This window comes from Tachypleus tridentatus, chromosome 2 (genome assembly GCF_004210375.1).
Source record: "Tachypleus tridentatus isolate NWPU-2018 chromosome 2, ASM421037v1, whole genome shotgun sequence".
Lineage (NCBI taxonomy): Eukaryota > Metazoa > Arthropoda > Merostomata > Xiphosura > Limulidae > Tachypleus > Tachypleus tridentatus.
This window is the reverse complement of record NC_134826.1, coordinates 98,912,878-98,934,643: the sequence shown is the minus strand read 5'-3', so window position 1 is coordinate 98,934,643 and position 21,766 is coordinate 98,912,878. Positions and strand designations below refer to the sequence as shown.

The 21,766-nt window shown below is 32.9% G+C and overlaps 1 long non-coding RNA gene across 1 annotated transcript; it reads right to left on the bottom strand.

The window, feature by feature from the left end:
- Positions 1–17,068: 17,068 nt before the first annotated feature.
- On the bottom strand, positions 17,069–19,515 carry LOC143244669 (uncharacterized). The gene is made up of 2 exons (XR_013025270.1): positions 19,278–19,515; positions 17,069–17,681 (listed from the first exon to the last, which is right to left on the bottom strand). It is a non-coding gene; the product is annotated as an uncharacterized LOC143244669 (long non-coding RNA).
- Between the last annotated feature and the right edge of the window lie 2,251 nt (positions 19,516–21,766).

Below are 21,766 nucleotides of genomic sequence, written 5' to 3'. Positions count from 1 at the left end.
TTTCCCGAAGTCCAAAGATTGTTGACAGTTTCTGAAAGATGAATTGAAATAATAGACTCACGTCCTTTACGTGTTTTGACATGAGTCTTCAACCATGTAAGGACAAAGGTTGTTGAAGTGTTTGGAATGACACCTATATGAACAAAGAACAACTATAGTGGCAATACACATCAATGTCGCGTAGAGCTATATATATGTAGCTTCATATCTGATGAAAACTAACAATGCTCAAAGCTGTAGTTTTCAGCTGGGAAAATAATAAGGTTTGTTACCCAATGTAAGGTGTACTGTTCAATGTGAAATTTATTACTTAATGTGAGATTTGTGCCCAAATGTGAGGCAAAAGATATGGTGTTGACGCATTTTCAGAGCAATCTTTTTTATCTCCAAAGAACTCTGCAGAACTTGAAAATATTTTTATTTTGTAGAAACAGCAAAAGTAATCATAGGTTCTCAAAGCAGTATTCTATTCTATAATAACGAAACAGTGTTAACAGGGGCAGCCTGCCAATAAGAAAGCAGACACTTTCGATGGTACAAATCGACCATCTCCATGATGTCTTATGCAAGAACCCTATACGTGCAAATAAAAATTATGTTCGGTATAAAGAATATGATACAAAAAGAAATGATATCAGTAAATAACCGAAAATTCATGAATTTTCATAGTTGGATAATGGAAAAACGATCATAGTTCTAGTCATGCGGAAAAATCAATAGTTGTATTCATAGGATGGACTGCAATTGCATAAAAATAAGACGAAAGCTATTCCTTATTACGGACAACATCGTAGATAGACAGAATTGGACATTTAGCTGCTAACACACTCTCCTGCCTTGGGGGATACTGATTTTTTTTAATATCCGAAGTTTCACAGTTTTTCAACACTATACGCATTGGTATTGACGGCTATTCTTCCGGGATCTTTTACAGAACCATCTGTAAAATAACAAAAACAGGAGTGGTACACCTATTATGATTTAGGGTGTCATTTGGACAGCTGAATGATTTAGTGTAATTGTTGCTTGCTACGTCACAATTAGTGTAACCTTCTAACTGTCTAGTCAATCATCAGCTGACTAAGCAAAAAGTGTTTTCGTGCAAGATAAAGCTTCCATTTATTCAATCGGAATTACAGAACAACAGCTTGGAAATCAGGGAATCACCACCCTTCCCTGGGCAAACTCATCACCGGATATGAACTTCATAGTGCATACGTGAATCATCCTTGTCCCTGTTCTGTGAAAGCGCCTCAATCTACCAGCTTCTAGTTATATTCTGTTACAAGTTCTTTACAATCCTACAGACCCAGAATTCAAAGCTTTGAAATCAGATTAGTAACCCTGTTTCTATTTGAATTATTAAAAGGAAAATATTCACCAAAAAATGCTGATCTTCTAGCTTTTTCTCCTTGTTTGTTTATCTAATAAAACGACATTTTTTCTAGAAAAGACGTCTCATTACTTATTGGAAGGTTGTCTATTTTAAAAGTATGTTGATTCGTTTGGAAAGCAGTCTTATTATGTCCTTGATATAAAATATCTTATATACTCTACTATTTCAAAATTAAAAACCTCGTTTTTTAAACCATATTATAATCGTTCTACAGTTTGCATAACTTCTTATAAATTTTCGTCATCCTTTTACTTCTTTGTAGCCAAATAAAATTTGAATGCATTGCTCTCACTTAAACATATACAGTGGCAAATATAAACTAACCTGTTGTATTTTGTTTTTCTGTATGAGAGAATGTTTTATTTCCTCTTAAAGAATTAAAGTGAAAATATTACACCAGGGCAATAATTGTTTACAATTTGTATCATTTTATATAAATTATTAAGAAGATTAATTTGACAAAATGCTTAAACGTTGACGTACAAAGACATATAAAATTATATAATATCTATATAAAAAGTTGGAGAGTTTAAACTAATTATACATTTATTTACAGATATATAACCTGAAGCAGCTTGTTCTTGCGTGAGAAACTTCTTAATATAATACTCTTAATCTGAGATCAAGGGAATTAACGATTCCCTGAGGCGTTTAATAATACGACAAGGTTAGAGTAAGCCTACATGCTTTTGTTTAGCATAGTTTGTCACTTTTACATAAGGTGAAGCTTAAATTATACCCTACACCACAAGATTTAATTGGAATTCCAGAGACTAATCAAGAATTGATGGCTACTTTAAAATGTTCGCCTGATCTGTAAGTTTCTACATATCTGAAATTCTTATAGAAAAAATAAATGCATTTTATGTAAAATTCGAAACCAAACAAAAAATGTTTAATCTCTGAGACCATGAGGTTTTAGAAAAATTAGAACAAACAAACGAAAGAGCATTAACATTAGTTATTGCCTATTGTAAAATAAAGTTTCAATGGAAACTCGTTTGTTTATTGTAAAGTACAAAGGCACACAATAAATTATCTGTGTTCTGTCCATTACCGGTATCAAAATACAGTATTCAGTATTATAAATTTTAATACGGGCACTCGTTTAGTGAAGTTTTATTAATTACAAGAAGGAATCTATACAATTTTTGTTTCGTTTTTTTTTGTTTGTTTTTTGAATTTCGCGCAAAGCTACTCAAGGGCTATCTGCGCTAGCTGTCCCTAATTTAGCAGTGTAAGACTAGAAGGAAGGCAGCTAGTCATCACCACCCACCGCCAACTCTTGGGCTACTCTTTTACCAACGAATAGTGGGATTGAAAGAAACATTATAACGCCCCCACGGCTGAAAAGGTGAGCATGTTTGGTGCGACGGGGATGCGAACCCACGACCCTCAGATTACAAGTAGCATTCTTTAACCCACCTGGCCGTGCCGGGCCTTTTTGTTTCGTAATGGAATTAAAGCATACAATCTTGCTTAATATATAAATTACTGTTACGTACTATAACTTAACCCGGACGAGTCTCTAATTTATTATGTTATGTATAACAAGTTCAAATAGCAAGAAATTTGAAATGAAAGTTTGTTGAATGTTGATATGTATCAAATTCATGATATTTGCTAACAAGATTGATATAGACAATTTTCTTTCTTAATAGAAATAAACTTTAATATACAAACAGCAATAGAATTTATAATAACGGTTATTACAAATAATGATTTATATACAAAAGCTGTATAAACTTACAAACAATAATGAGTCTTTCATATAGCCTGGGACTGAACATTTCATCATGGTTCACGATTAGCGAACGAATTTCCGGTTGCTATCGATACATTTTAATCCTTTACACCTTCCTCCTTAGAGAATTAAAAATTGGCGTTAGACAATTTTTAACTCAGAAGATATTATATATATGTTGATAACAATACATGAACTATAATATATTGTCAAAGAATTATGCAACTTAAATTATCATAACAGTATATAATACAGTCAATACAAATAAACTTATGACCATAAAATTACATAGAGCGTGAAAGTACTAAAACACAACAATTGTTTTTTGGGTCAATACAATCAATAATCAACGAATGAGGGGTTCTTCAAAAGCTGATATAGGTTTCAAAGAAGCAATGGAATTTTGTAGTTAGTGTTTCAACCAATTTATATGTATGACAAATTTACAAAACTGAGGAACATCGTGCGTAATTTTTTTCAAACGAAATGTCTCATCATTTTGTTGACACCTAAATGACCCCCCAATATAGTCAAATTTCAATATTTCAGGATGATATGCTTTGGAAACGATTTCACGAACTACAGCTCAGACCTCTAAAGCTGGTACATCTGATAGTCACTATTTTTGGAAAAAAAATTAGAATTTGGAAAATTTTATCTTTTATGGGTGCATATTTAAATAGTAAAGAAACTTGTGAATTCTTTTTTTTTTTTGCATGGCGATCTGTTTACTTTCAGAAGACGAAATTTCACCATGTGATGTGAACTAGATCCCTAACGTACATCATTACCATTCACCAAAGAATTATCAATAGGACAATAATTTAAAAGATCCCGTCGAATAAAAAAAATGTTTGAAACTAATCTGTAAACATGTATCTATCATTTTTTTTAGCTTAATTTCTTAGTCTGAGCTAGAATCACATCAAATAATAATATCATCTTTAGATGAAGAAGTGACTGGCTCGTTAACCATTTTAGATTTGATAAAAACTTTTCCCACAGCCAATTCATTTCCAAACAATGATGATACACCCTTAATTGTTAGAGTAGGTCTTACTGCAACCACAAGTGGTCAAAAACTAGATATGACGCTATATAAATGTTATGTAGAGAAACATTAAGGATTTGTTTGTTTGTTTGTTTGTTTGTTTTTAAATTTCGCACAAAGCTACTCGAAGGCTATCTGTGCTAGCCGTTCCTAATTTAGTAGTGTAAGACTAGAGGGAAGGCAGCTAGTTATCACCACCCACCGCCAACTCTTGGGCTACTCTTTTACCAACGAATAGTGGGATTGACCGTCACATTATAACGCTCCCACGGCTGAAAGGGCAAGCATGTTTGGCGCGACGGGGATGCAAACCCGCGACCCTCAGATTACGAGTCGCACGCCTTAACACGCTTGGCCATGCCGGGCCCAACATTAAGGAAGCCATTTTCAGTACCCTGTGCAATAACAGACTCACCAGTGGTAGAACTCAAATCTAACGGTAGTATACCTTCTAAAAACAATGGTTGAGTCATCACAGTATCACACAGAATATGTATGGGTATGAAATTAGCACTCTCATTTGTCAAAGACACAAAACCAACAGACACAAAAGGTCCACACTCCGCCCTAACTACATCAGCCTTTCTTTCAGTGGCCAAATCAACAACATCGTGTGATCTGGTAAAACAAATCCATATGTGGACACTAATGCACTAGGTGTTGCCTCCTTTTCTTTTTTCTTTTTCAAACACCAACAGTCAGACATAACATGACTTGTTTTTTGTGTGTTTTTTTGCAAGAGTGGCAGACAGGCCTTGATGTTTGGATGAAGTTTTACTTTGAGGTTCAGAAGATTCTAAAGTATGGATTTTTTATAAGAATCCCCACTTTAGTGGATTGAACAGATACAGGTCTTTGGTGGGATTGTAAAAAAATTTTTACGAAAGTTATTTTATGTATGAAGTTGTAATCGTTATATAGAACATCTGCTTCCTACTTTTCATCCAAGTCAGTTTTGAGGTCGTTTCTTGCACATGATTTAAATTCCTCAATTAGACGTAATTGTCTTAGTTTATCGAAACTGTTGCTAATATGCATAAAATCACACAATTTACCAAAACAAACCTCTTTTTTGCTGGTTAATTCCATATAAGTTTGACTTTCTTGTTTGCAATGATCTTGAACCTTTTAGCAATAAGCTTCCAGTACTAACCCACATACTTTGAGAATAGCTGCTTTAACCTTGTCATAATTCGTGCATCCGCTTAGAAAGAGAATGGCTTAAGCTTCTTGTGCTTTGCCAGTTAAACACTGTGTAATGTTTATGATCATTTTTCAGAAGACCATTGCATAGTTTCGGCAACTATCTCAAAACGTTCAATTATTTATCAACTTCATTTTCTTAAATGGTGGCACATGATTTTAAAGATTAAGTTCAAAGTTGTCTTTTTACATTTGTCGATCGAATTTGAGTCTAATTTTACTAACTTTCAGCCAAATTTGTTTCTCGGCTTCAATATGAGCTTGTTCTTTCTCTTCTTTTGACTTTGATACAGGCTTTTCCAAGCTCAATTAGTTTGAGTTTAAGCTGCATTTCTAACTTTTCTTTATAACTCAACTCAGACTTGTTAGTGGAGACACTGGAGTATTTATCTAATGCTTCTTTAGACAACAAATTATTATTGGTTAGTATTTCAATAATATGCTTTTTAGTTCATTTTTCTCATTGACTTTTAACCTCTACTTCAAAAAGTTTGGCGATTTCAAGTAATTCAAATAAACCTTGATAATCAGACAATATCAAATATTGTTGGCATTGATAAAAATGTATATTGAGTTACAATTTGAATTTACATCGATTTTTTTATACAAATGTCGGACAAAAGCCCCAGATTTACTATTGTTACATATTACAATTTCAAATAGCCAAAAATTTGAATTTATTTTGGTTGTTTTTCGAATTTCACGCAAAGCTACACAAAGGCTATCTACTCTAGCCGTCCCTAATTTTGCAGTGTAAGAATATATGGAAGGCATCTAGTCATCACCACCCACCGCCAACTCTTGGCCTACTATTTTACCAACGAATAGTGGGATTGACCGAAACATTATAACGCCCCCCGGCTGAAAGGAGGAACATGTTTGGTATGATGGAGATTCGAACCCACGCCCCTCAGATAAGGAGTCGAGTACCTTAACCACCTGGCCATGCCAGGCCATGTGAATTTGAAGTTAGAAGTTAATTGAATATCAATAAGTATCAAAGTTATGACAATTACTAACAAGATAATTACAAAATCATTTCTTTCTTAACAGAAAAAAATTAATATAGAAACAATAATATAATTTATTTTAACTGTTATTACAAATAATTATTTATATACACTTTATTTACAAACTTAGAAACAGTATTGAATCTTCTATGTGGTCTGGAATTGAACATTTTATCGACGATTCACAATGAGTGAATGGATTTCGACTTGATATTGGTACATTTCATTTAACATTTAGCTAATTAGCTGCTTGACTGAACACACGCAAGTTCTTCACCGACGAAAATATCTGATGTCTTCGTAAAGATACTAACTTTCGAAGTTAATTCTCTGAAGTTAAACAGCTTATAATGTTCGAAGTCTTTAAACGTTCTTGGTAAAATATCTGCAGTTTCCTGATTGATAAGCGCTTAGCACAGTTATAACTTCCGAAGTTTATAGTATGCTAACTGTAGCAAACCATCAATATATACATATATATATATCCCTTGGCACGTTCATTTATGAACTTAAGGCGACATTTTAGAAAATTCAGTAGGCAACAACATTTTAAAAAAACGCTAATACTTTCCTAAAACATACATTATTGATTCTTACACTCGATAAACTACTACAAATTTAGTGAATAGACGAGAATTTCGTAAAATGCATTTAATATATGAGTTACATGAATTTCTAAATATATATTTAAATGAAATAAAGATCGATATTAATATAATAATAAATCAGTTACACTAAACAGTTAGATACATTTTATATCTTGTTTATGATGCAAGTATCTTATACATAGAACAACATTTATTGCGTTTTTATATAATAGAAAGTTTGCTGAATCTCTGTATTTTGGAGATGGAGCAGGGTACAGATACTTCACGTTTCTTTATTCATTGTGTAGCTTTTTGAAACTTCGTGTATCGTAAATAAAACAAACTACATAGAATTTTATGTTTATTTAAGCTTCTGTGCAGCTGGCTGGAACCTTTGGTCTTGTAAACTGAGTAACTTACAGAAACTTTGTTTCTTGCACACAGAGTGAGTTACAGAAAGCTATAAATTGTACATCGTGTCACTTGAAGTTTTATGTTGTTATCGTCATTTTACTAAGCAAATTTGATCATATTTGTAACTATACTTATATATACATGCAACCTTTACAAATATTTCCGTAGATATAAATTCTACGCCTTCATATACAAGCACTTATGCTCTATTAGACTTTCAGTAAATATGCCCATATAAGAATCACAATTTTGATGCACATAACCTGTCTGAACGGGCGGGCCTTTACTTCTCATCATGAGGCGTTTTCAGCCCTCTTTGGCGGAATTATCGGCGGCGACTTCAGTTCTCCGTATGAGTCAAATAGTCGGTGCAAGTGACCAGAATTTAGGGTTGGTAACGGCCCCATCATTTGTGATGAATGATCCGTCAATTCCGATATATTCCGATGCCACTGCATTAATATTACCAGCTTGAGGTCTACGAAGGAAAAATACAGACCTGTCACTTTTGCGTAACCCTTTCATAGTGGGGGTGCACTTCCCAGTCTCAACCTGCATCGTAGAATACCAGGGAAGCTTAATTTTTATATCTAGATTTTGTCACTAGTCTTTTTTTCTTCTACATATCTCTAGAGCTTGTATTGTTTTAGAGGCGGTCTGATCGTGTGTTTTTGTCAATACTATTGAAAAGTGTGTTTTTTTCAGACTTGACTCTCATCAAGACCCTTTTGAGTTAAAATAAGCTCATTTCTTCTGCACCAAAGAATTTATGCTGTTACCATAAATAAATTGTTTCACTCAACTACCTGTTTATTACAACGTAAAAGATCCTTTCATATTTACTGTAATAAAGTATAATTATTTTGTAGCCGTAACGCACAGTAATATATATATATTTCAAAGTGGAATTATATTGCTGTACCAGCTTACTAATGTACAAACACGATTTACCAATCTCATTATTTGGCGTATAATTATTTTTACATATATCTACAGATCATTTTTATAAAGGAGTTTACTTTGTTTCATCCAGTTCATTCAGTTATGTCCCTTGCAGCCCCCCGCTAGTACAGCGGTATGTCTCTGGATTTACAACGTTAAAATCAGGGTTTCGATTCCCCTCAGTGGGCTGAGCAGATAGCCCTTTGTGGCTTTGCTATACGAAAAACACACACACACATGTCCCTTTCGAGTAACTTTCCTGATGCCATTGGAAAACTTAAAAACTCTGCGAGTTTTGAATCTATCCTCTGCTCATCTGACACAGTTTGGATAGCTCAACTATTCCTCACTAGAATCTCTTTTCAGTGTGCCAGTTTTTAGCACTTATTGTACATGACCTTTGACCTCAAGTCCTTAGAAAATTCTGTATAACCTACGCCACAGGTGTTGGGGAAAGCTTGATGTAGTTATCATATCTTCCTTACTATGGAACCTGTCGAAAAAAAGAAAAGTACCAAAATTTCTTATGCTTCTTCTTGTTCTTGGGTCAAAGTTCGTCTGGTGTAATGACTCGTGATTTCAGTTTCCAATGTGTCATGATCTTTGTCAGGACTAGCGGGATACCTTGTTATGGTGTGAATTTACTCGCCTCTTGAATCTTTTTCATGTGACACCTCAAAAGGGTTGCATTGATTTCTACTTGGAATATCCGCCCACACTGACAGTAGGGGGAAATTAAAGCATAAGTTGCAGTCTTGTTCACTAATCTTTAATCGATTGTACTCGGTATGAGCTTGACAGTCAAGATGGCGCTGTATTCAGTGTCCTCTCAGGATTTATTGGAGTAATTTGTCAAACTTAGAGGGAGCCACTGTTGGTTTATTGAGTTCTCTAACTCCCTGCAGGAATACCACCCTGATTTGCCCTTAGTAGCCTAGAAGTAACATAAGGAATGTCTTAGAAATATCAGCAAAGAAAAATATCCATTGGAAAAAAAATGTTTTTTTTTTGTAATAAAGCATTTTGTCGCACTGTGGATGTCTTGTAATCGCAAGAGGACTTTTAACTTTATTAGAACTAGATAAAAACTAAATTCATTGTCAAAATATATCTTTTAACTCTAGTGATATATGATTTTAGTTATCTGTCAGTCATGCCTTAACGTAGCCTATCATTTTTCCTCGTTATTCTTTACGTTCAACAAAACAAGTACGTTGATAAATATATATATTTATATACAGTACGTACAACTGCGGTCCAAAGATTTATGTACGTGATTATATCTTCCTCATTATGATATTTCTTAGAGATTTTATTTAAGTCATATGTCTAGGCTTTAATATATTACGTGAGTAGACCCAGAAAAAAAAAAATGCTTCTGTGTCAATTTTCTCACTTCAGTTGCTAAACAATAAACAGTTTCTTAACATTCTGAAATAATAATTTTTTGTGGATATTTTCCGTTCATACATAAACCCACTATGCGCAGTTTGTGTATATATAAACAAAGTTTGATGGTAACACCACATCAACCATAAAATAATGATAAGAAAAAAAAATTAAGAAGAAAGGCTCGTGAGCACTTAGTATGAAAAACAATAAACAATGTTTGGTGGTAACACTTCGACCATAAAATAAAATAAACTAGGAAGAGAGACTTGTGAGCACTTGGTATAAAAGCAACAATTTATGTGAGAAAATAACACACGTAATAGCGTTGTCGCTGCATTGTTGACAACTCTTCATGCTAAGGTTTTAATAACTAATCAATACAATTTTTTCGAGAAGATTTCTCATACTTTTCGTATTCTGTTTTAGAGCGAACTGAGGAGCACTAATAACCATATATTTTTTAAAAATAGATCAGTTTTGACAGAGAAGGTGAAATTATTTTATATTTTACTAGTATTATAAACTAAAAGACTACAATTTTCAAACTTACTTAAAATGACTGGTACTTTTATATACTGTTTAACAAATCGTTCTAAATCCAAAATTTTTAAGTGAAGACGTATTGCAGTTGGCTCTAAACTAAAATACTTAAAACATTTTAATCCCATAAGTCAAAGGTCTTTGTAGAATAAATAATCTTTTTTTTTTTTATTTAGGGGTCTGCGTGATAACAAATGAAAAGTGTCAGCAACTAATAAAATCAACTTTTAGAAAGCATATATTGCACCTGACAGTATTTGACAACTTAGCCTTCTTGGTTTAGTTTTGCCGAAACTAAAATTAATGAATAATTTAGTTTTTGTAAAATCATGTTTTTCAAAGTATCTTTACAGCACCAAAGAGTACTTCAAGTGACAGTATTCATCATTAAATATTATTTTAACAGTTTTATTGAGTACCACATTAAAAAAAAGTAACGTAAGGTAATTTCATGAAACATTAAAATAAGTGCTAGATATAACTGTTCTGCAAAGTTAAGCTGTCCAATTTTGTAAGGGCTACAGACATACGTGCTTTTGTGTGTTACGTGGAACTATATGAATTTTGTATAACTTACTTAGATCACGATATTTTACATGTCTTTATGTTAGTTATTCATGAAAGTTTCCTTTTGTTTTTGTTGTTTATCAATAACAGCGTTAACTGGTCATATATATATATATATATACAGATTATCAAGTGAGATGAGGTCAGTTCCACGTACCAACGAGCTGATGATGGTCACTAAGAAAAGATAATATTCATGTGGAGATCAGAATGGTTAGATTTACGTGAATTACTGAAACACTTCATTTAACCCTACCTAAGATTTATTTTGTCTTATGAAAGACTTCATTTAGACATTCTTGGCTACCCTTCTCGGAACAACTAAATTAAAATAATTAACGGTCACTCTTCAGATACTTAGTGATGTGAGTTCTTCGAAAATATTTTGCACTGTTTGAAGCAACATAAAATACGAAAGAGAAAAAACTTTTATTATTTGTCCCAATATTTGCTGTTATTAAAAGATAGCTTTTAATGTTTTAATAAAAAAATGTGTAAGTCTGAAAGGTATAGGAGTATTATATTCTGACTAAAATATGCCTTCATTATGTATCAAATATGTAACTGTAAAAATATACATGAAATAACTAAAAGGTCTTACGTTTTATCTTCTAAAACTCTGAGTTCTTTGGACTCGCGGTTTTCAACTGACTAAGCACGTTTTTCATTTTTCAAATATATTTATTACCTTTGTTTAACGTGACTTAGTTTCTTAATCTCATGACGTATAGCACAGCTACGTTTCTCAAGGAAAGAAATTTAAATAATATACAATACAGTACAAGAAAAAAATCCCGCTAATAAACGATTATTTTGCAGAAGATGATTGGTATCATTGAATTACTTTTTATTACCTCTTTTCGTTAACTGTTTCTTTTGCTATTGTTTTTTTACATTCTTTGTTTTTCGTTGAAGGAACAGAAACAGGATAAGATATTATAAGGGAACTCAACACCTAAGCAGTAGGAGCAAGATTGGTGGGAGAGTAATTCGTGTCTCTGTATATGCATTGCTGATGGTCTGACCTTTCGAATGAAAAAATCTAAAGAGAACGTTACAAAAACTATATGACAGCCTAGATGTATTGTTGTCGCAAAGAAGCCTAACATAAGTAAGTGTAACATAAAAATGCAAAACAATACTTAGAATGCATAGTTCCGTTAATAGTTTATCATTAAGCAACGAAAAAAATGTCATTGTTTTTCTTTAATGTTACTTATTTTAATTGAAAAGCCAAATAATTTAAAGTTGGTTACATAATTCTTCACGATGGTTTTACATAAAATGTATAGAATACAGTATCGTATCATTGAATAACGAAATGTTTTTAAATGTTTAGCTAATTATGTGTAGCATCGATTTTTTTCCATTATCTCATTTTTTGCAACTGAGTGACACCTTTAGAATACATATATCATAACATCCGTTCTTCTAGTTTGTCTGTCTTATCCTTCGTGAGTTGATTGAATGCTAGTATTAACTCATATTCCAGATGTGTATTTTTTCCCACATATTCTGTAACTCATTTTCTGTATAAGCAGGTAAGTAATAGTCCACCAATTTCACCCTCCTTCGTGATTTAAAGGAAAATCCCACCGTCTAAGAATGTAATGTTATCACCAATTACATAAGTATATAAAGTTGATAGCTATTCCTTCAAATCTGTCCTTTTGAGATATTCAAATACTAAGATTAAACCTGGTAAATATACATTATGATCCCTAAATAGCTATTTTCTAAAATGCATGATCCCATCCCGATGTAAAAGCACTTTGACCTTTTCTTGATGGCTTACACTAGCTAAGGGGAAATTAGAGACGCAATTTCTCTACTGAGTGGAATGTCGTGATCCACGGGTGTTTCCAAAAGAATATAAGTTTAGTGGAAAAGAACCATCTTCTCAGTGACACAGCAAATTTAGTGTAATTGTAGCATGAGAGGTGTAGTCATTAATTATTTTGTTTGATTTAAAGAACCCGAAAAAGATCAGAATAACTGATAACAAGAATAATTCGACACATAACTAACAATTTCGTGAATATTTCTGTACAGCAACACGTAATCGTGTATATGATGGGTATAAGTAAGTTTTAGTTGAAAGTTTATACAGATGTCAAGAAAAGAGGCACTTTCTATGAACATTTTACAGGGACCTCACTGGATACCTGCTAAAAACGCAAGCACATTACGAGATTCACAATATGTACGTCAGTTATAATGGCCATTTACTAGTCCTTGTCTATTTAAATTGTTCGTTTTGTTTGCATTTGTTTTCTTTTCTCTATTTTTCTGTTGCTTTTATCTTAAAAGGTTTTTATCATTTGTATTTTGAAAATTGTTCTGCTGCTTTCTAAAGCATGTTTAATAACGTTTGATCACATGAACAACTATAACTGTTTTTAATTGAGCAGTAGAATCATTTTGTTTTAGCGCAAAGCTACACAATGGATTATTTATGCTGTGTTCAATACCCAATACTAATACCAATACCCCAAAATTTGACTTTATTGCCCCCTTAAGCTCATTGGTGATCCAGCAAAGACCTGCATGGCAAGAAAGATGTTTGCTGATCTTATACTAGGAAGGAGCGGTTTTACATCTGGTCGGTCAGACATGGCTATAACTGTACAGAAATAATGGCCTGTATAAGGTAGCTTGCAAACTGATCAATCACGACTGGACTTACCAAAGTGACCCAAAAACAGCGATAGCCTTTCTTCCATTTCATTACGTTTAACTGAATTTCAATAAGTAACGAACTGAAAATATTAAGTTCTGCAAAATTTTATGTCGGTATAAAACACTTAACACAAAATTTGTGTATATTCATCACGTATCATTATTAAACCAGGTTCATCATGTCCGTGAATATTAAAGGTTAGGCTGCTTTTCTATTATATAAAATATTCATTTCAGTCACTCAATTCCAAAATTAAGTTCTACTGTTCTCGTAATTTACTTTTGTTCAATTCTCTTCATTTTTTGGGGTTACAAGAAGATTATGATTGAGAGAAATAGAGTTGTTATTAACTGCTAAACTAACAAATTGTTACTTAACTAGCAACCTACTGTTCAACTAACAAACAGGTACTAACTAGCAACACTTACTAAAATAACAACTAACTGCTCAACTCTCAACCAATTATAAACTATTAATCAACTACTAAACTGGCAATCAGCTACTTAACTACCGACCAACATCTTAACAAACAAACAACTTCTTGGATAGCAATCAGCTACTAAATTAGCAAACAGCTACTTAACTATGAACGAACTGCTTAACTAACGACACTTACCAAACGATTGACTAGCTACTTTACTAGAAACCAACCGCTTAGCTAGAAAACAGCTGCTTAAGTACTGTCCACCCACTAAACAAGCAAACAGCTACCTGACTTGCAACATTTATTAAACTAAAAACTATCTACTTACCTATCAGTCATTTGCTTAAATACTAGCCTATCGTTTAACAAGCAATAAATTACCAAACTACCAACCAGCTACGTAACTAGAAACCAACCGCTTAGTAAGAATGAAACTACTTAACTAACAACCAACTACTTAACAAACAATCAACAACTACGTAATTAACAAAGAGTTATTAACTAGCGACTAGATACTTAATTAGCAACAAAACATTTAATTATAAAAAAATGACATGATAAGGAATAAGTTAATCAACTTGAAAATAACCACTTAAAAACTGATAACCGTTTCACTGGTTAACATGGAACAGGTAGTACTTAGTTTCTTTAAACTCTAATCTTTATTATTGCAATCCAGTTCTAGGTAGTTTATATAACTTTTATTTAAGGTTTAAAGTTTTGTTATTATTATTTTTACTCCAAGTTTTGTGATTTTGGGAGTTTTTAAAATATGTTATATAACGGGAATTGATATTATACATTCATTTTAATAACTATGTTTGTTTCAGTTTAATATGTATTTATAAATGCGTATAACTTATATTGTTAAATGTGTAATGCTGAAGTCCCGCCTGTTCTCTAAATTCAAAGATTTCCGAGATGCCAACTGAATTGTCGAGAACCTCGCCTGAAGTTTATAAATCAACGCACCAAGAGATAGTTTTTAGAATACTGTTTTTTTGTTACAGCTAGTATAGTATAAACTTTGGAAGCTACAACTGTGATAAACTCTCATCAATTAAAAACTACAGATATTTGACCAGGAACGTTTATAGATTTTGAAAATCACAAACCGTTTAATTTCAGTGAATTAACTCCGGACAATAGATACTTTCGTTGGGAAATAAAAACTCACGTATGAAGAAACTAGCTGGCTTCTCGTCAAGTGAATTGTATCTGTGTATCAACATAAAGGTAACACTGCAGAACAATTTTTTGAAAAGTTTTGCTTCCTGAAAAGTTTTTGCTGATTGTTACAGCACAAATATAGTTTTGGTTTTGCTTCATCACGTAGGAACTCTGAAAAATAGACAGTTAACTGTTTACCGGCAATAACGTATTTAATTGCGTTTGTGTTTCTAATACGCTATTAAGTTCAACATAATTAAAAGTGTTATGCTCCTGATTTTTGTTTGTATACAATGTCCGGTGCATCACGTTGCAGTGTCCAACAGTATTCAGCAAGCACTGACAGATTCCAGTTACCCTGATATCGTTTTTCCATTGTAGCAAAACTGAAGATTTCGATAAAACGGTACGTGATGGGCAAATCTGGGTGTGATTTTCGTGATCAGCAGCCAAACATCTGTAAGGAACACCCAACAGTGTTCAAGAAGCAAAATCTTTGTTGTGCAGTGTAATTTGCACTTCGTGGATCCGGATCGTTCACAAAATATTTAGTTCCAGAACATATAGAAGACTCAGTATTGTTTGTAGGTGTGTAAAACTTTTGTATATAAATTATTATTCCGAAAAACTGTTATTATAATCTGTATTATCGTTCGTACATTGAAATATATTTTTGTTAATTAAGAAAGAAAAGTTTATGTGTCAATATTACTGACAAATATCATAAATTTGATACAAATCGATATTTAATTAATTTATAAATCTGAATTAAGTTGACTCAGTTTCAGGTAATTTGAAATCTCAATACGTTAGCATACGTAACATAATAAATCGAAAACCCGTCCAGAATAAATTATAATACGAAACAATTATCATACAATATGCAATTAGGGCTAATTCTAATAAACTGCTATGCTTTTTCAAAAGCGATAACTTATCATAGTTATAATTTGTTACAAAAGATATATTGTATTGTAAAACTATTTTAATATTCGTTTGTTATCATGGAAGATGGTTAAGAGAGCACAGATAGCGCATTATATAGCTCGTGCTAATGAGAATATGATGTCATGTACGATGAGCAGCGGTCAAATCAGAAAAGATATCTGACTACGTCTTACACTTTATGGAACGATAACGAATGATAATTGTATTAAGTTTTTCATGCATGTAGTTTAGAAATCTATCTCATAATAAAAATCTCAATCTGTATCATTTACACAGTTTTCAGTTCTAATGATATTATAATAGTGATGTTCAGAATGAAAATGGATATTTTTGCCTCTAAACTAATAGCAGCGTACCTGAATACACATTTGTTTTTGTTTTTCAGGACTTCGTCACATCAGTTCGGTGTGTTCCAGGTGTGGTATTTATAATGCAATTGTGTAAGGAATTTTTTTAAGGACACCAGTTGTCTGGAAATGTTGTTGTCTCCGTAGATTGTTCTTGTTAGGACCAAATAGTTAATGGTCAAAGTGTGCTAGGTCAGGATAATGTGTTCATCTGAGGTTCACAGTTGCTATCGTTACAGGTAGATTGAAGACTGGTATTACAGAGTTTTTAAAACTAACATATATTAGTGAACGGATAATGATCCATTAACCCCTGCATGAGAAAATAAATAAATCCTAGCGACTGCAACACATCTAGGGTTTTTTTCGGTTTTAGAAACCTGAGTGATAAAATTTGTTTTCTCTTTAACTAACATTGCGGTGATATTTAATTTTGAAATGGGTATCTAACTCTTAGATTAGAGAGTAAGTTTAATGATATATAGACGTAGGTGTAATGATATATATGTATTTTGTTAATAGTTAGTTAATTAATAAAACAAATATATCATTATTGTTTACAAATATTATTAATAATAATAATGGTTAACCTTTTCCATTTCTTCGATGGTATAGGACAACTATTGTTTATTTTCTATCTTCCTCAACTCAGTAATAAAGCTCTTACTTGTCTTTTTTATTTTCTTCTGGAAAACAAAAGGGGGTCAGACTTTTGGATTCTCTTATATCTACTTTTGTGTCACGACTAATTAATCTGATAATTTACTTTATATCTAGCGTAACGTCCCATCTCAGTACTAGATTGTCTGCCTGTTACTATTAGCACGTATTTAAGGCAAAACAGAGTCACAGTGTGATTAATTGTAGAATCCATTAATCCAATGTTTGAGTTAGAATTACCAGGTGAAGAAACAGTTGCTTGTGATACATTTCATTTTTCATAAACGTGATCAAATAATACCACATTATAAATTACGATGAACTAAAATACAAAGAAAGAGAGAGTCAGGAAACGCACATTGCAGGCTGGTGGTAACCAAACATCTTCGAAAAAACAAGATAATCAAAACATCCAAATACCAGGGATAATTGTTTGAATGCTTTCTTCGCTTTGTTGAACACGTATAAAAGAAAGTCGAAGCTTCTTTGTTGCCAGAGGCTAATATTAAAATGTTGAATCAACCCGGCCGAACAGGGTTTTCTTTCGGGACGAAATTATTGGTCTGGTCGGTGATCTTCTTCAATTCTCTCTTTCTGCATTCCATCCTACAACAGAGAAAGAATGGTTTTCATTAATCAACTACCATTTTTCAAAAGTCTTGGAAAGAAAATAAATAATTATGTACAGAATATAGTACATCAGTTCAATAGAGAACAGGAAATCTTGTAAAGAAAACGTTCCGCTAAATAATTGAAAAACATTTGAACTCTAGTTTTTAAGATAAAACAACAAAAATCATGAAGTTCACACCCAGTTTTCCATTATTGTAGTTAACTTATCCTTACTAAGGCAGTCGCTTGATTAACGCCTTATTTAGGTCATAATCGCTGTGAATAAACGTTTTTTCTCACTCACCTCAATTTTAATCATACCATTTATAAAAAAAGCGTTTAGAAGTCTCAAAATGACCACATGAGATTTTTATATTACATTCTCTGCTTATTACTTTTATTCTTGAGGGTCAGTATTTTAGTACAGAGATTCCCTGATAGTCAGTGAGCTCCTTTCGGGTGGTACATCGAAAAGTTACATCATTACGGAAACGAAAATTTGTAGATCACGAAGTAAATCAGACACTTCAGACAGACCTCAAAACTCCAGCTGTATAAACATAAAGGATACGTATATTTTAAGTGCAGGCCCGGCATGGCCAAGTGGTTAAGGCATTCAAGTTGTATTCTGAGGGTCGTGGGTTCGAATCCCTGTCACACAAAAACATGTTCACCCTCTCAGCCGTGGGGGCATTATAATGTGACGTTCAACACACTATTCGTTAGTAAAAGAATATCCCAAGAGTTGGTGGTGGGTGGTGATGACAAGATGACTTCCCTCTAGTCTTACACTGCTAAATTAGTAACGGCTAGCGCAGATATCTCTCGTGAAGCTATGCGCTAAATTTAAAACAAACCAAAGTTTAAGTATAAAACTCTAAAACTTTACTTTATATGACTTTTGAGTCGAAAATTAGGAAAATACATTTTTAACTAGGGAGTTTTCATGCAATGTCACATGATGTCCTGCTTTTGTGATTTGTCTACGAAAAAGAGAGCTCTTGTTGAAGATTTCTTCTGAAGGAACATTAAGCTCAGAGGTTAAAAGGAATCTGCTATTAGAGCTTTGAATTCACAGAGGTGGAGCGTACACTGACCTTTCAAAACAGGTCGTTTTTAATGCCATTTGCCACTAAGTCCTTGTGCTAAAGGTTACTTTCATCACATAGGCCTTAACTCAAGATCCAGAGCTACAACTAATGAATAAAGACCTCATTACAGAACATTGCTTATAAAAACAAGTGAATCCATCACATTAAAATGTATAAAAGTAAATATGTGGTTAATATTGATATAAAAGTGATCCTTAGCACTTATTTTGATTTGATAAACTATGCCATTATTACGTAATCTACTGACACTCGAATCTCCCTCTCTTCCCACCTTAAAAACAAGTTTAGTTAGATGAATTTATTTTAAAGTGGCTAAAACATCACAAAAGCTTGTCTTCTTAATTATTAAAAGAAATGAAAAATAAAATTAAACATTAACACTAGAACGAAGGGAAGTGTGAATTGTGAATCAGCTGGCTAGGAGTTAAATACAGTTTATAGTCCTCCCAACGTTGGCACGTGCGTATCGACCACCCACCTCTTAGTCTCAGCTTGTTGAGAAGCGCTTCCTAACGGACCCCGTTCTTTCCACGTAACACTCTTTTGTAGTTTATTCATACTAAACTATACGATAAGAATTTTAATGAAGCAAGGGTCAGCAAAAACAATAACTGTTAGGGCATATAAAAAACTGTAATTATATTCAAGTAATTAGACCCCACTCTCTTTAGCCTACTGGTGCCTACCAATTTGAACGTTTACACTGATCCATACAACACCCGCCCCCTGATCATCTACTCGATGCACACACATCTCCATCATTGCATCGCTCACGTACTTGCTGAAAGAGTCTTATGCTTAAGAAAAATATTGACTTATGGGAAAACTGACCAAAGAACCACATTCTTTCTTACTTAAAAAAAAAAAAAACTCGTTTTTTTTAATTATGACCTTCAACGTTTATAATTGCATGCCAATACTCAATGTGTTTGGAGTGTAAATTTTAGTTTCGGCATCTCACATGGTCTGTAAGTAACATAACAAACAGGTCAGAGCTGGGTTAGGAAATTGTCAGAATAATAAAATATTCAGTTGAAGTACTAACACTTCCAAAGACTTTGAATTATGTTGTTTCTGGAATTGTATTGTTGTTACTTATGTGTGGTTCTCTAAAGCTTTTATTGTTCTAATTTACAAAAACAGGCAGGTTTAGTAGTTTTTCTAGAGTCTGTATACACACACGCATTACATCCATATATACAATGAAACAAGTTATTAATAGTGTGAAGAGTTGTTGTTTGTTATTAAGCACAAAGCTACACAGATGGCTAACTGTGCTCTACCCATCACGGGCATCGAAGCCCGATTTCTAGCGGTGTAAGTCCGCAAACATACCGCATTTCTACTGAGATAATTTTGAGGAGACTATTTTCAAATTTACGTTTTTTATGAGACATGTTGAAACGAATGTTCTCGTCATCCCACATTTTATTCGCTTATTTAGAAAGTTGAAGAGTTTATATATATATATTATATAAATACACACATAGCTTTAAGATTGTCAAATATTCATTTCTTCACTTAATAAAACTTTAAATTTCTATTAACGGAAACACTAAATAATTCGCCAATTATTTCTCAAATGTAAGCTTTAAAAGTGAGTAAAGTTATTACTGTCACGCTGACATCATTCTTTTAATAGTTCTTACATCCGGTTTCATCCAGAGTTCAGTTTCTACAGTAGCGTAAATAATAAAAGGCTTTCCATGACGTATTCATTCTTTCTGGCGCCTATTTATCCGTTCACTTGATTTTGAATAAACACTGCTTAAACTGTTTTATGTAAGATGACACCTAAATTCCAGTTAGCGACGTGTTTGATGACAAAGATGAAACATATTACCAATACAATATTAAAACACATATTTATATTTTATTAAAATGTCATTGTTTTAGGTTTTTTATACTGTTTATTGAAATTCGTATTGTTTTCATTACAACCACATAAAACCACTTCTATAATATCGGTTACTCCCTTGAGCTAGTTTTCGTGCAGACAATTAATGTGTAGATCAAATTAGAACGATGGGGACGGGCATTATTACTCATTAATCTGAAATATTTCGTGGCATTAAATGTGACTCTTAATGTCAGTGTCATATCACTGTTGTTATCTTAACTGCTTTTTCCATTCAAAATGCTAGTTTTTGTTTCTGTAATTTTTGGATTCAGTAAGTTAACTAAATTTCTAATCACACAATATACAGATTCTCATAAAATAAGTAAAAGCTTGTCTGTAATCCTGCTACAAAGCGAAGCACAATTCATCTGTAAAAATAATATTATTCTACCAGTTGTTGTTCCATTGGATTGGTTCTCTTTACCATTGGAGCCCAGTTGTTTTCTTCCCTTGAATTATTTGGCATACAAGTTGGTTTTGTAAAGTTTGTTTCGGATCATCTGTGCCTTAATATGTGGTCCCGTTGTATCTTCGAACATCTAATTCAATCTCTAAACCTTTACCAAACGATTACAAAAACAACAACAACTAGAATCGATAAACAGCAGTCGTCTCCTTGTTTCATGAATGAATGTCTGCCTTACTTAGGTATCTGAACCATCTTTCGTTTTCTTTTAAAGCGGTTCTACATTCTGCCAACAAAACGGATGAGACGCTTGATCTACCTTGCAACAATATGCTGTGATTGGCTGGCTTCCGTTTGTTCAGTGTATAACATGTGTATAACATTCGTATATCGTTTTTGAGCTATTACAATGGTTTATGAACAAGTTGAATTTTATGAGACACTTCAAAGCGACAAATCGAACATGACTGTATGAGAACACTCTAAGAAGTGTAAACACCCTCCAGGGTGCTGAAGGTAGAAAGAAGTATTGTTTAACCGTGACCCAGATCTGTGTATGTTGTTTTAATATTGTTGTAGCAATTGAAAAGGTTGCCAAGTCTTTTATAGTTCAAATAAAATGAATGACCTGAAAGAAATACATGTAATACTGTGTGTGTCA